Raw genomic sequence first — 15,566 nt, 5'->3', positions numbered from 1 at the left:
CTCAGGGTAAGGGATGCCTCACGTCGTTTTGGGTGTGTGAATTGTTTGTAGTCTGTGTGCACTTCTCCGGTTCATGTGTGTTCCATTTGCATACATGGTGATCCTACATGGGGAACATGACATGGGGCAGGCTTCACCTGGAGCCATGCTCAGACTTGGTGACTGTCATGTGGCAGGGGATTGGGGATTGTGATGAGGCCATCATTGTGTGTAACACTGGCCTCGGAAACATACAGGTTGCACCGGGTTGACATGGTGTGTGATTGCCCCATCAGGGCCTCAATGGTGTATAGCGGCCTCTCCGTGGCAGCAGGGGGTGTTTAGCTGTTATCCGTCACTTGTGTGCCAGGTCAATGGGATGCCAGCATCTGTGTTGCAATGGGGGGTGCCAGTGTTGCTCCCACATGTACATCCACATGACCTGTGTATGTGTTGACAGAGTATCATTGTCATTCCAACACACATGACTAATAAATTTGTCCCTCTGTCTCCAAGGTGCCTCTTCCCTGTCAATGGTGCCCTGTTGCCACTGTGCGTGCCGCAGGTCTGGCATAGTTTTCATAGGTGGTGCATATGTGTCTATGTGTAGAGTGACAAGATGCTAGGGGTTTGTCAGGGAGTGGGAACTGTATTATGCACAAGATGCACAGTTCCATCCACCTCAAGGCAAGAGAGACCATCCCCCAGGGCAACTACAACATCCGTGTCGAATCCTACCCTGCAGTCTACGGACATGTGCCTCACGACTCCCATGGTACTTGTCCATATCCGGAGTGCATCTGCACAGCTCTGCTACTGCGTCGGGCAACCAGGCCACATCAACGTCCTAACGGGATGGGGGGAATGTTTCACAGCCAGCTGCAGGATGACCTTCTAGATCCACGCCCACACTCATGATGCAGCCCACAACCCCAACACAACCATGTGGCACAGTGATCCTAAACTGCATTCTGGCATCTCCATGCATCCAACCTTGGCCTAGCCACCATTCTCAACATCCGCCTGACGCAAGCATGCTGCACATTGTAGGGACACATGTCTAGACATACCTGGGAGCGGCAAGCCAGGTCACTCAACATGATCCCTGACCTCTGCGCATGACTGTTGCTCCCCTGAATGTGTCTGTAGCCACAGTTGTGCGGGAACCACTCAGCTGGTTGGGCCCAGCACAGGTGAGTTTGGTACTCCATGTCTGTATCAGATGAGACATTGGGACCCATGTGTGTCCTGGGCAAGACTGCGACCCCACGGTTTGGATGGTTGGAGTTAATTCTGAGATCAGGCATGCTTTGACTGTACGACACACACATGTATTGTAATAATGTAGAATCACGGCATCATCTTGTAAGTGTGATTAATTTATTTGTGGTGGGGTACGGGTTTGTGGGGATGACAAGAGGTGCACAGCGGGAGTGTAGAATCCAAAGTTCACTGGGGGAGTTGGTATCCTTGTCGTAGCAAAATGTCAGAGTCCATGCCACAGTCTTCGTCAACATAGGTCAGACAGTGACCAGCAAGTCCATGTGGCAGAGAATGTCATGTGCTGCTATTGGGCCAGAGGGCCAGGTGCCAGGCCAGGTGACCTGGGAGATGGTGATGTTCTGCTGACTCTCACAGTCTTTTTCGTGGACGACCCACCTTCCTGCGGGGACCCTCGGAAGCAGTCCGTGACGATGTCTGTGACGCTCCGTCGGATGAATCCTCCTCCTCCTGATCCCTCCCTGTGTCTGGTAATGGCCTTCGCCTGGTGCCACAGGGAGGGTTGCCCATGTTGTCGGCAATCCGACGGAGTACACCGGTCATTTGGGTTTGCACCGCCACGAGCTCAGCCTGTCTATCCTCCATCCTTCCTTGGTGTTGCAGTTGACAGGCATGTTGCTGGGACTGCAGGGTCTTCATCTCCTGGAGGGTCCCCTTGATGTCATTGAGGGTGGACGCAATCTGGTCCATGCCCCTGGTGTCACGCCGGTATGTATCCAGGATGTTGCTGACCTGGGACACTACCGGGTCCTGAGCTGCCTGGTCAGGTTCGCGCCTCCGCCGTCCTCCACTCCCGCCACCCCTGCCCACGTGCACCTGGCCTGCCGTTGTGGGTGCATCGGGTCTCCGGGACCCCTGAGGGATGGCATCTGCGTTGCCGCCTGCCTCCTCCTGGGTGCCCGGAGGACCGTGTCCCTCCTGGGCAGACTGGCTGGGTGGTCGTGTGCGGGCAGGGCTCCTGGACGTCTCCTGGGATGTGGCAGGAATGGGGGTGGTGGTTGGCACAGTTGTACCTGACGCAGGTGCTGCAGGTGGTTGGACACCAGAGGGGCCAGGTTGGTCTGGGTCATCCACGGAGTGGTGAGAGTCATCGCTGGCGGTGGGGTCATCATCCCGCGGAGCCTGGTCCTGTGTGACTTCCCCCCCAGTGTTGGGGGGTGTTCGTCGACGTTGACCTGTGTGTGAGAGAGACAATGTTAACAGTGTCACATGTGGCATCCATGTTGCATGCATTTCTGATTTGGCACTCTTCCTCTGGGTAGTTGGATCTGTCCTGCATTCCTCTCACAGTGCACTTGTGCATGGCTATGTCCCTTGGCCACAGCTGTCAGGGCTTTACGCATGTGTGAGACACAATCTTAGTTGATGCATCTATTTGGGTACACAGTCAGCAGTGTGGTGTGCGGGCGTAGCGAGCCATGCAGAGGCGCCTTACGTGTTGCACTGTACGTGGCCAAATGGTGTTTTGGCAAGGCAATTTGATGTTGCAGGTAGGGGACTGAAGCATTTGTGACAGGGTTCTTACCGACACGGTGGGTGGGTATACTGGGTGTGTGGTTAGGTCTGTGCCTGCAGCACGGATGGACTCGTGCACAGATTGACACATGGACCGGTCTTCATCTACGGAAGGGGGGGTTGAGGCACTGCCAGACCTGGTCTGCATGCACACAGTCCACCGGCTGACGAGTGGACATGGCCACACCACCCAAGGGTGATTTAGTCTCCCTGTGTCTCCCTTCCTCCCTCCCTCTGTCACCCTCCTCCCTCCCTCTGTCGGTCTCCCTCTGTCACCCTACTCCCTCCCTCTGTCTGTCTCCCTGTGTCCCCCCTCTGTCTCCTTCCCTCTCATTCCCCCTCTCCCTCCCTCTCTTTGTCACTCTCTGTCACCTCAGGCCAGCTTCCTGGGCACACACAGTTAGCCGGTCTTTGAATGGCCATTGGCTTGTTCATGTGAGTTAGTCCCTGTTCTCCGGGCACCCATTGGGCAGTGTGTCTGAGTGTAGGCTGCTGCTGTGGCGGTGTGTGCTGAGACTCTATCAGAGCGATGCATCTTCATTGTCTGCTGTTATGTGCAAATTGTGCCTTCAGACCCATGGCATCCTGCATGGCAGCCATCATTTGCAGGCAAGACAGTACTGTGTGGGTACACACAGTTTGTATGGCTGTGCCCTGGGCCATATGGGCTGAGGGCATTGTTGTGTGCTTGTGAGTTGCTCAATGTTAGTTTTGCTGCCCCCACTCCCAGCATCGACCACATCCTGTGTTGTGTTGGTGTTTTGTGTGGCCTGTGACTTGGCATGGCCCTGATTGATGCATGGGGCATGGAGGCGCCAGTGGCATGTGTGTGTTTGTGGAGTGTTGTTGTGTCCGGTGGTGGCTTGGGGGGGGGTGGCATGCATGATTGATTGTGTATGGCATCCCCCCCATGTGAGGTGAGTTGTTTGTGTACTCACCAGGGTCTGGGAGTCCTGGCAGTCCGTGTAGTCCCTCCACCGCCAGCGTGGACATCACCTTCTCCTCCCAGGGATGGTATTGTACCGGTCTGGGGGGCGGCCCTCCTCCAGTGATGTTCCCCTGGTTGTGATTGTCAGTCATCTTCCTCTTGACCGTCCTCCGCAGATCGTACCACCTGGATTGGCACTCGTGCCTGGTCCTTCTGGTTGTCCCAACAGCATTCACAGAATCGACGATCCTCTGCCACATGGCGGTTTTTTCGGATATGCTGGTCTGTCTGACCAATGTCCCAAAGAGCTGTGGCTCGACTCTGAGGATTTCGTCGACAAGGATCTCCAGCTCCTCCTTTGTGAACTTTGGATTCTTGGTGGTGGACATGGCGTGGGGTGTGGTTGTGGGGGTGTGGGTGTGGATGGCTGTGGGTGTGTGGGTGTGGTAGTGGAGGTGTGTGTGTGAATGTGATGAGGGGGTGTTTGTGTAGGTGGTTGTGTGAAGGTATGCAAGTGTGAGGTTCAAGTATGGTGGTGTGGGTCGTCTGTGGGCTCTGGCAGCAGTGGGTCTGTTGCAAAGGCTCATGGTTTGTGTGTGTGGTCCATTTTTATTGGTCCATTTGTGGGTGTGGCTGTGTTTGAAATTTGTGTGGGTGTGTTATGAGGAGTGATTGAGTTTTGGGCCTCTGTTTGGCAGTTTGGCAGTTGCAGGTGAGTGTATGTGATGTTTGTGGGGTTGTTGGGCCTGTTTGGTGGTGTGGGGAAACTCTACTTGACTCTCCTTGTGTAAATATGGTTTGTCCGGGTTCAGTACGTGTTTTTTTGGCGTCAGTACGGTCCGTACATGCACTGGTGGGGGTGCGGTCCGTACATTCCCTGGTGGGGTGGTGGTTCGGTGCGTACATACACGGCTGGGGTGGGTGTTTGGTGCGTACATACACGGGTGGTGGTTCGGTGCGTACATACACGGCTGGGGGGGGTTCGGGGGCGTACATACACGGCTGGTGGTTAGGTGCGTACATACACGGCTGGGGTGGGGGTTTGGTGCGTACATACACGGCTGGGGTGGGGGTTTGGTGCGTACATACACGGCTGGGGTGGGTGTTTGGTGCGTACATACACGGGTGGTGGTTCGGTGCGTACATACACGGCTGGGGGGGGTTCGGGGGCGTACATACACGGGTGGTGGTTCGGTGCGTACATACACGGCTGGGGTGGGGGTTTGGTGCGTACATACACGGCTGGTGGTTCGGTGCGTACATACACGGCTGGGGGGGGTTCGGGGGCGTACATACACGGGTGGTGGTTCGGTGCGTACATACACGGCTGGGGGGGGGTTCGGGGGCGTACATACACGGGTGGGTGTTTGGTGCGTACATACACGGCTGGTGGTTCGGTGCGTACATACACGGCTGGGGGGGGTTCGGGGGCGTACATACACGGCTGGTGGTTCGGTGCGTACATACACGGCTGGGGGGGGGGTTCGGGGGCGTACATACACGGCTGGTGGTTCGGTGCGTACATTCACGGCTGGGGGGGGGGTTCGGGGGCGTACATACACGGGTGGGTGTTTGGTGCGTACATACACGGCTGGTGGTTCGGTGCGTACATACACGGCTGGGGTGGGGGTTTGGTGCGTACATACACGGCTGTTGGTTCGGTGCGTACATACACGGCTGGGGGGGGTTCGGGGGCGTACATACACGGCTGGTGGTTAGGTGCGTACATACACGGCTGGGGGGGGGGGTTCGGGGGCGTACATACACGGCTGGTGGTTAGGTGCGTACATACACGGCTGGGGTGGGGGTTTGGTGCGTACATACACGGCTGGGGTGGGGGTTTGGTGCGTACATACACGGCTGGGGTGGGTGTTTGGTGCGTACATACACGGGTGGTGGTTCGGTGCGTACATACACGGCTGGTGGTTCGGTGCGTACATACACGGCTGGGGGGGGTTCGGGGGCGTACATACACGGGTGGTGGTTCGGTGCGTACATACACGGCTGGGGGGGGTTCGGGGGCGTACATACACGGCTGGTGGTTCGGTGCGTACATACACGGCTGGGGGGGGTTCGGGGGCGTACATACACGGGTGGGTGTTTGGTGCGTACATACACGGCTGGTGGTTCGGTGCGTACATACACGGCTGGGGGGGGGTTCGGGGGCGTACATACACGGCTGGTGGTTCGGTGCGTACATACACGGCTGGGGGGGGTTTGGTGCGTACATACACGGCTGGTGGTTCGGTGCGTACATACACGGCTGGGGGGGGTTCGGGGGCGTACATACACGGCTGGTGGTTCGGTGCGTACATACACGGCTGGGGGGGGTTCGGGGGCGTACATACACGGGTGGGTGTTTGGTGCGTACATACACGGGTGGGGGTTCGGGGCGTACATACTCTGCTGGGGTGGGGGTTCGGTCCGTACATACACGGGTGGGGGTTCGGGGCGTACATACGCGGGCGGGGGGTGGTGGGGTGTTCGGCGCGTATGCGGGCACATGTCTCCATGGTTGCTATGGGAGTTCGGTTCGGACGGTGTTTTTTGCGTACGGTTGTGAAATGGGGAGGACGGGAGGGATCGTACTTGCGCAGTCGGACTTTATTTTTCCGCACGGTGGGTTTCTCGCCCGGGGACGTGTCGGTGACTTTTCCCGACCCGAGGACGTGTGGGGAAATCTTCCCAATGCGATTCGTATGGACTTTTTTCCGTTCGAATCGTACTTGGCAGTTTGTACGCTACTTTGACGATTCGGACGGAAAAAAATCCGGATACGAGTCGGACGGGGAATTTTTTTACCGGATCGGAATTGGCACCTAAGTGTTTTGCACACTTCTGTCATTGGGCTATATTTGGGCTACATCTGGGTGATTTTGGGCTACATTTGGGCTCTTTTGTCTCCGGTGGCCATCTTGGGAGATTTATTTGTTATGAAGTTTCCTAATTTCCTCATGTACTGCAGTCTCCTCAGTAGGAAATGCTTTCAGTTTTTTACGTTGATTCCATCATGAAGGTATTCAGATATGTCACACATTTGCCATAAATTCTGAATGTTAGCACTCTAGTTGCTCATTAGATCACTGTAGTAAAACTACTGTTCACCATGGAAGTCTGCTCCTGGTATTAAAAGTGCATGTTTCAGTCTGCATGTCAGAATTTTTTAATGAAATAGAAGAGGATTTGAGAAGTCACTCAAAATGTGCCCTCATTTTCTTTCTTCAGCATTAATGATAATTTCTATGGCAAAATGAACCCCCTCATTGTGTTCCTTTTTAAATTAAATGTTTTAAGTCTTACCAGTTTATTCCAATCAAGATGGCTTCAGGTGTGCCATACTTTTGTCATAATGATGACAGTAAGCGCTCTAGTTGTTTTTAAGAACATTCTGGGACATTCTGTCATTGGGCTATACTTGGGCTACATCTGGGTGATATTTGGGCTACATTTGGGCTCTTTTGTCTCTGGTGGCCATCTTGGGAGACTTATTTGTTATGAAGTTTCCTAATTTCCTCATTTACTGCAGTCTCCTCAGTAGGAAATACTTTCAGTTTTTTACTTTGATTCCATCAAGAAGGCATTCAGATGTGTCACACATTTGCCATAAATTCAGAATGTTAGCACTCTTTTTGCTCATTAGATCACTGTAGTAAAGCTACTGCTCACCAGGGAAAACTGCTGCTGGTATTGAAAGTTCATGTTTCAGTCTGCATGTCAGAATTTTTTAATGAAATAGAAGAGGATTTGAGAAGTCACTCAAAATGTGCCCTAATTTTTCTTTCTGCAGCACTAATCATACTTTTTATGGAAAAATGAACCCCCGCATTTTGTTCCTTTTTAAATTAAATGTTTTAAGAGTAACCACTTTAATCCAAGCAAGATGGCTTCAGGTGTGCCATACGTTTATCATAAGTAGGACTGTTAGCGCTCTAGTAGTTCTTTGGAACACTCTGGGAAGCTGCAGTAGAACACAAAGGAATCAACTGACAGTCTCTGCCCTTGTTGGATGTACATGTTTTACTGAGAATGTCAGAATTCATTCTCACATGACTGAGAAAGATAATGTGAATTTACAGAAAATAAGCTCTCAGTTTAGCTTATAGATCACCTTCCAAACCTCTGTGGTAAAAGCATGAGAAAATATTTTTCTCTCAATCATGATATCCCAGCAGAAGGCTTTTTCACATGGTGAAATCACCTTAGAACATACCACAATTCCTAAAATGAGTATGGTACCATCAACAAATGATTTATAATGTAACTAAAGTCTTAAAACCTTCTATTAACTGCAATGCTTTTTAATGAGGTGCTATCATGTATATTGGTCCCAAGATGGCTGCCAACACTTTTGGATGAAGTGCTGACAGCCAATCAGATCTCAGGATGAGATGTGTGGTTAGGCTCCGCCCACATATATATATGCTTTTAAATGCTATTTTCTCAGGAAATACTGAACAGATTTACACCAAACCTACAAAAGGCACTTCCTTGACCTGAGGACTACCTCTCTGCCAAATTTCAAGTAAATCTGTTCAGCCGTTCGGGCTGTAGCCCTGTCTAAAGGTCCTATGGAAAAATGCATGGGAAAAACGCGTTTTGGGACCCCCCTTTTATCTCAGCCCCCGCTTGACGAATCCCCCCGAGACTTTTAGGGTAGGAGCGGAGCGTAGCGCCCCACCTATTTTGAAATATTCGCGAGGATTCGTCGACCGGCGCCAAAGTTATTCAAAATAGAATGTTGCGGATTTCCTATGGAAAAGGGGTCCTAACTATAACTACCTACTGGCGACCGCCAGTAGGTAATATATATATATATATATATATATATATATATATATATATATATATATATATATATTTTTTTTTAAGCAAATGACACTCGCACTCAGGAACCTTGATGAAATTTATTGTTAACAGAGTTCCCTTCTGTTACACCTACGCGTTTCAGCCCTGTCGGCCTTGTTCACGGTAGGTGATTGTACTTCCTGTTACATTTTAAAGCATTTCCTGTACAGAGTTGTGGGCCCGGCTGATAAGGGCGGCAATATCGTGATTCTCAATACCAGGGACTATCTAGAACATGGGTACTCACAAACTTTCTCTCGGGGGCCAAATTTACAGTGTGGTTTCTGGCTGAGGGCCGCACCGGTGGGGGCGGGGCCAGTGGGGGAGGGGGCGGGGCTAGAGCAAAACATGGGTACTCACAAACTTTCTCTCGGGGGCCAAATTTACAGTGTGGTTTCTGGCTGAGGGCCGCACCGGTGGGGGCGGGGCCAGTGGGGGAGGGGGCGGGGCTAGAGCAAAAAAAAACTATGACCATGAGGTTGAACACAGGCCACTGCAGCAGACGCCTTCATCTACTGAGCCACCAGACCCAGTATGCACACCTATCTATCTATCTATCTATCTATCTATCTATCTATCTATCTATCTATCTATCTATCTATCTATCTATCTATCTATCTATCTATCTATCTATCTATCTATCTATCTATCTATCTATCTATCTATCTATCTCCCGCCCTATCTATCTATCTATCTATCTATCTATCTATCTATCTATCTATCTATCTATCTATCTATCTATCTATCTATCTATCTATCTATCTATCTATCTATCTATCTATCTATCTATCTATCTATCTATCTATCTATCTATCTATCTCTCTGTCTCCCGCCCTATCTATCTATCTATCTATCTATCTATCTATCTATCTCTCTGTCTCCCGCCCTATCTATCTATCACTCTGTCTCCCGCTCTATCTATCTATCTATCTATCTATCTATCTATCTATCTATCTATCTATCTATCTATCTATCTATCTATCTATCTATCTATCTATCTATCTATCTATCTATCTATCTATCTATCTATCACTCTGTCTCCCGCTCTATCTATCTATCTATCTATCTATCTATCTATCTATCTATCTATCTATCTATCTATCTATCTATCTATCTATCTATCTATCTATCTATCTATCTATCTATCTATCTATCTATCTATCTATCTATCTATCTATCTATCTATCACTCTGTCTCCCGCTCTATCTATCTATCTATCTATCTATCTATCTATCTATCTATCTATCTATCTATCTATCTATCTATCTATCTATCTATCTATCTATCTATCTATCTATCTATCTATCTATCTATCTATCTATCTATCTATCTATCTATCTATCTATCTATCACTCTGTCTCCCGCTCTATCTATCTATCTATCTATCTATCTATCTATCTATCTATCTATCTATCTATCTATCTATCTATCTTTCTATCACTCTGTCTCCCGCCCTATCTATCTATCTATCTATCTATCTATCTATCTATCTATCTATCTATCTATCTATCTATCTATCTATCTATCTATCTATCTATCTATCTATCTATCTATCTATCTATCTATCTATCTATCTATCACTCTGTCTCCCGCTCTATCTATCTATCTATCTATCTATCTATCTATCTATCTATCTATCTATCTATCTATCTATCTATCTATCTATCTATCTATCTATCTATCTATCTATCTATCTATCTATCTATCTATCTATCTATCTATCTATCTATCTATCTTTCTATCACTCTGTCTCTCTATCTATCTATCTATCTATCTATCTATCTATCTATCTATCTATCTATCTATCTATCTATCTATCTATCTATCTATCTATCTATCTATCTATCTATCTATCTATCTATCTATCTATCTATCTATCTATCTATCTATCTATCTATCTATCTATCTATCTATCTATCTATCTATCACTCTGTCTCCCGCCCTATCTATCTATCTATCTATCTATCTATCTATCTATCTATCTATCTATCTATCTATCTATCTATCTATCTATCTATCTATCTATCTATCTATCTCTCACTCTGTCTCCCGCCCTCTCTATCTATCTATCTATCTATCTATCTATCTATCTATCTATCTATCTATCTATCTATCTATCTATCTATCTATCTATCTATCTATCTATCTATCTATCTATCTATCTATCTATCTCTCACTCTGTCTCCCTCCCTCCCTCCTCCGTTCTCCCTCCGTCTCCCTCCTTCTCCCTCCCTCCCTCTCCCTCTGTCTCCCTCTCTGTCTCCCTGTCTTCCCCCCTCTCCCTGTCTTCCTCCTCTCCCTGTCTTCCTCCTCTCCCTGTCTTCCTCCTCTCCCTCTCTCTCCCTCCCTCTTCCTCCCTCTGTTGCACTCTGTCTTCCTCCCGCTGTCACCTCACCCCCTGCTCTCACTCCCTGCTGCCCTCCATCACCTCACCCTGCTGTCCTCTGTCACCTCACCCCGCGCTGAGACGGCTTCCAGGGAATGCACACGGCCGCCGCACCCAAGTACTTCACAGGTCTTTTAAAGACCATTCACTTGTTAATGAGACTTTGTTGTATTTCACCTCTTCTTAGCGCCCCTGCATCTCCACTCAATGAGAGGGGAGATGCAGGGGTGCTAAGAAGAGGTGAAATACAACAAAGCCTCATTAACAAGTAAATGGCCTTTAAAAGAATCGCCCGGCCTCACAGCTCCGCGCTGCTGTAACCGGCGGTGTTCGCTGACAAGCACAGGGCACAGGCACTGTCTGCAAGGTCCGCGGGCCGCCAAGGAAGGCTTGCCGGGCCGCCAACGGCCCGCGGGCCGTACTATGAGTACCCGTGATCTAGAAGAAGCCTACCGCCAATTAAGTGATACTGAGAAATATGCTAAACTCACTAACAATCCCATTTTTAAAATGCTTCAGGAGATTGAAAAAAACCTTAATGAATGGCATGAACACAACTTACTCAATATTGAGGAGAAAAAATTTCTACTAAAAGAAAACCCAACAATTCCCACGATATATTTTCTGCCGAAAATACACAAAACATTGATCAAACCACCAGGGAGACCAATTGTATCCTCCTGTGATTCAATATATGAAAACATCTCTTTGTATATTGACCGATATCTCGCACCTCTGGTAAGAAATTTGTCTTCATACATTCAAGACACAAGTGACCTTTTACGGATTCTTGCTAACACATCGTGGAACCCCAACTATCTTATGGTAACCATAGATGTAGTATCGTTGTACACATCCATAGAACATACTATTGGCCTGAATGCCTGTGCCTACTTTTTGCGTCAAAAGAGCATACATGAACTGGAACACTCAGCCATGTTATTGACAATGATTGAAATCTGTCTAAAGAATAATATATTTCTCTTCAATCATCAATTGTACCATCAACTATGTGGCTGTGCCATGGGAATTTCCTTTTCGCCCAATTACGCTAACCTCACAATGGGATGGTGGGAGAAGGAAATAGCATGGGGTCCACAGAACAACACAGCACTAGATAAAATCGTTTTGTGGTCTCGATACATTGACGATCTGTTTTTAATTTGGAATGGAGATAAAGAAGACTTTATGACATACTTCAATACACTTAACAATAACAACATTGGACTCTCATTCACGTGCAACACCAGCCGTCACAAAATTGACTTCCTGGATATATCAGTGTACATCGAAAATGACCAAATTGAAACAACTTTATTTAGGAAGAAAACAGCCACCAACAGCATCCTGCATGCAGACAGCTTCCACCCTAAGGCTTTACTTAGAAGCATCCCTTACGGCGAATTCATTCGCATGAAAAGAAACTGTTCAAAAGATGAAGATGCTAACAAACAAATTCTAGAGTGTACCAGCAGACTTCAAAAACGTGGTTACAGAATGAGAGACCTCAACAAATGCATGGAACGAGTACAAACAAAAAGCAGAACAGATATTTTGGTCAAGAAACACCCGGAAACGAATAATCAACATACCATCGCACGTCAGACAGCACCGAAATTGGTACTCACATACAGCAAAGAATCGTATAAAATCCGACAAATCATCCAAAAGTATTGGTCAATACTACAACAGGACCAAGATCTAGTGCACATCATCGGAACACAACCATCGATCGCATACAAAAAGGTCCAATCTATCAAAGACCTTACTACAAAGAGTCATTTCCAAACTATCCAAACTGCAGAACCAAACTGGCTTACACTACAACAAATAGGCTTCAGAAAATGCAATAATTGCAAAGCATGCAAAATTGGGAAAAACATGAGAACGCTCGTAGACCCAGAAGGCAAAACCATTCACATCAAACAGAAAATAACATGTACAACAAAATTTGTAATATATGTAATCCAATGTGACTGCGGCATGCTCTACGTAGGAAGTACTATTTGCATGCTAAAAAAGCGCATTTTGGAGCACGTTAGAGCGGTCAAAAACAGAGACCTCTCCTATGCTACCGCGAAACATATGCTGGCATGCCAGAAAGGAAATTGGATGAATATGTCATTCTTTGCTATTGACTCCATTGAAATCAATGAAAGGATGGGTGACCGGCAAAAGAAACTAAGACAACTTGAATCGAAATACATAATACGACTACGAACTAAATACCCGAGAGGGATGAACTCGGATGAGGAACTTTATGTACACCTCTAGTAGAACTCGGCAATATAAGGACTTCTGGCATACGTACCCATTCTTCCAGTTCTCTCTCCCCCCCTTTCTGAGCAAAGTGCTACTAATAGCTTCTGTAGATTCTTTGATCAATCTTCAACTTTGTAACACTTTTCTAAAACACTGAGACTGGTCACTAATACCAGTTTACTGATTTGAACTGTTATACACAACCATTTAAATGTCTTTGTAATCAGGCTACTGACAGCTATCGTATATACTTTTTGTTATCAATCAGTATTGCGAAACAATTCTCCCTAACATTGAAACTGGTCACTAACACTAGTTTATTGATTTGTACTGTCATTGACAACTGTCCAAATGCCTGTTTAGTTAGAAACCTATTGAATACGTTTTTCACTGTTACTAGGTGATTACCTAAAATTTAATTTCATTTTGACAATACTTTGAAAAACTTCAGTTCCCAGAATCCTATGGGGCCCACAACTCTGTACAGGAAATGCTTTAAAATGTAACAGGAAGTACAATCACCTACCGTGAACAAGGCCGACAGGGCTGAAACGCGTCGGTGTAACAGAAGGGAACTCTGTTAACAATAAATTTCATCAAGGTTCCTGAGTGCGAGTGTCATTTGCTTCAAAATTGATTTTGGCTGCTGGCTTGGCCCAACACTCGCACCCGCTGCTGAGCGATCCGAATCCAAGCCGCATTGTAAAAAAAATAAAAAAATAAAAATATATATATATATATGTTATTCCACACGCACAGTGATTTGCAGCAGCGTAAATAGGAGAGCACCCGCAGGTCCTCATCAAAGGTTATTTATTGGTGCACAGACCCCCCCGCACTGACAGAAGCGTTTCGGCAATCTGCCTTTTCGATGTCAGTATCCCCAAGTGAACGACACATTTTTACGTAATTACGTGAATAAAAAAGAAACATCAAAATCAAAGAAGGCCTCGTAAAGTCACTGCATTATGCAGAGTGCATGACGGCCACCTTAGAACTTCCGGAGTCAGGACAAATTCAAATAAATTCAGCAGTACTCAAAAGTGATATGTACAACTATTTGCAACTGGTTAATAAATAAAAAAATAGAAATATATATACATATTTCGTGATGGAGTAATCTAGAATTCAAATCTCATTGAACAATCGCATGATGTTTTGCGATACTTCAATCAGATAAGTCAAAATTTCGTCATAGCAGCTAAAGGCCAGGTTGAATACCTTTTTTATCTAGCCTAAATGAACATTAATTCTGCCGCTTAAATACCACAGAGTTATAATGGCATACTAGGTCAATTATGCCCTGAGTGGGCAAAGCCACTCCAAGTACTGAGATTGAAACAAAATTGCACCCTGAATGGACTTGGCCCTTTTTGCAGGGTCATCCCTGAACTTTTTGCCTTCCTCCTGTATTTTATTTACCTGTTGTTTTCTATTTTATGACTCTGGGCACTTTACCACTGCTGATCAGTGCTAAAGTGCATATGCTCTCTCTATTGTAAATTGATGTATGGATTAGTGATTCCCTGTTTGGCTTGATTGGTTTACTTGTCAGATCCTAGTACAGTGCACTGAGTGTGCCCAGGGCTTGTAAATCCAAATGCTGCTGGCGGGCTTGCAGCACTGGTTGTGCCACTCACAGAAGCAGCCTTGTAAAATGTGTCTCAGGTCTGCCATTGCAGAGCCTGTGTGCAGTCTGGTACTGCCATGCCAACTTGGCAAGTGCACCCACTTGCCAGTCCCTAAATATTCCCTTTCCTGCATATTAGTCACCCCTATGGTAGACCCAAGGGCAGGGTGTATTGCAAGTATAAGGTAGGACATGCCCTAGTGTGTGTGGCATGTCCTAATAGTGTATTACAGCCATTTTCGTTTTTCACTATTGCAAGGCTACCTGTTCCCTATAGGCCAGAATGGACAGTTTGGTTATAACATCTTATAATCCTAATTGACCCAGGGAACATGGTAGAAAAACAAATTTAGTATGCCTAAATTCAGAATGATAAAATACATCTTTTAGTGAAGTTGGTTTTAAAATTCTGGGTTTGAAAATACTACTTTTAGAAAGTAGGTATTTTCTTGCCTAAACCTTCCGGTGTGCTCTGCTGTTTTGAGTATTAGCTGTCTGGCTTTGGAGTGACAGGAGCAGGGTGAGTCAGCAGTGGGTTGAATAGGAGGGTCTGCAGGTGAAGTAGGGGCGAGGAGTTTTGCTTTCACTCCCCTGAGCCACATAGAATATAGAGTATGGGGAGGAGTTGCACCTGGGACCTGAATAGGGCTGTGCCTTCCCTCTACAATGCTGGCTCCGGCCCCTGCGGTGTGTCTGATGGCACACCCCCCTCACTGACAAAGGAGAGGAGCAACCTTGTC

Source organism: Triturus cristatus, chromosome 6 (genome assembly GCF_964204655.1).
Source record: "Triturus cristatus chromosome 6, aTriCri1.1, whole genome shotgun sequence".
Lineage (NCBI taxonomy): Eukaryota > Metazoa > Chordata > Amphibia > Caudata > Salamandridae > Triturus > Triturus cristatus.
Note: the sequence above shows the minus strand (reverse complement) of the source record.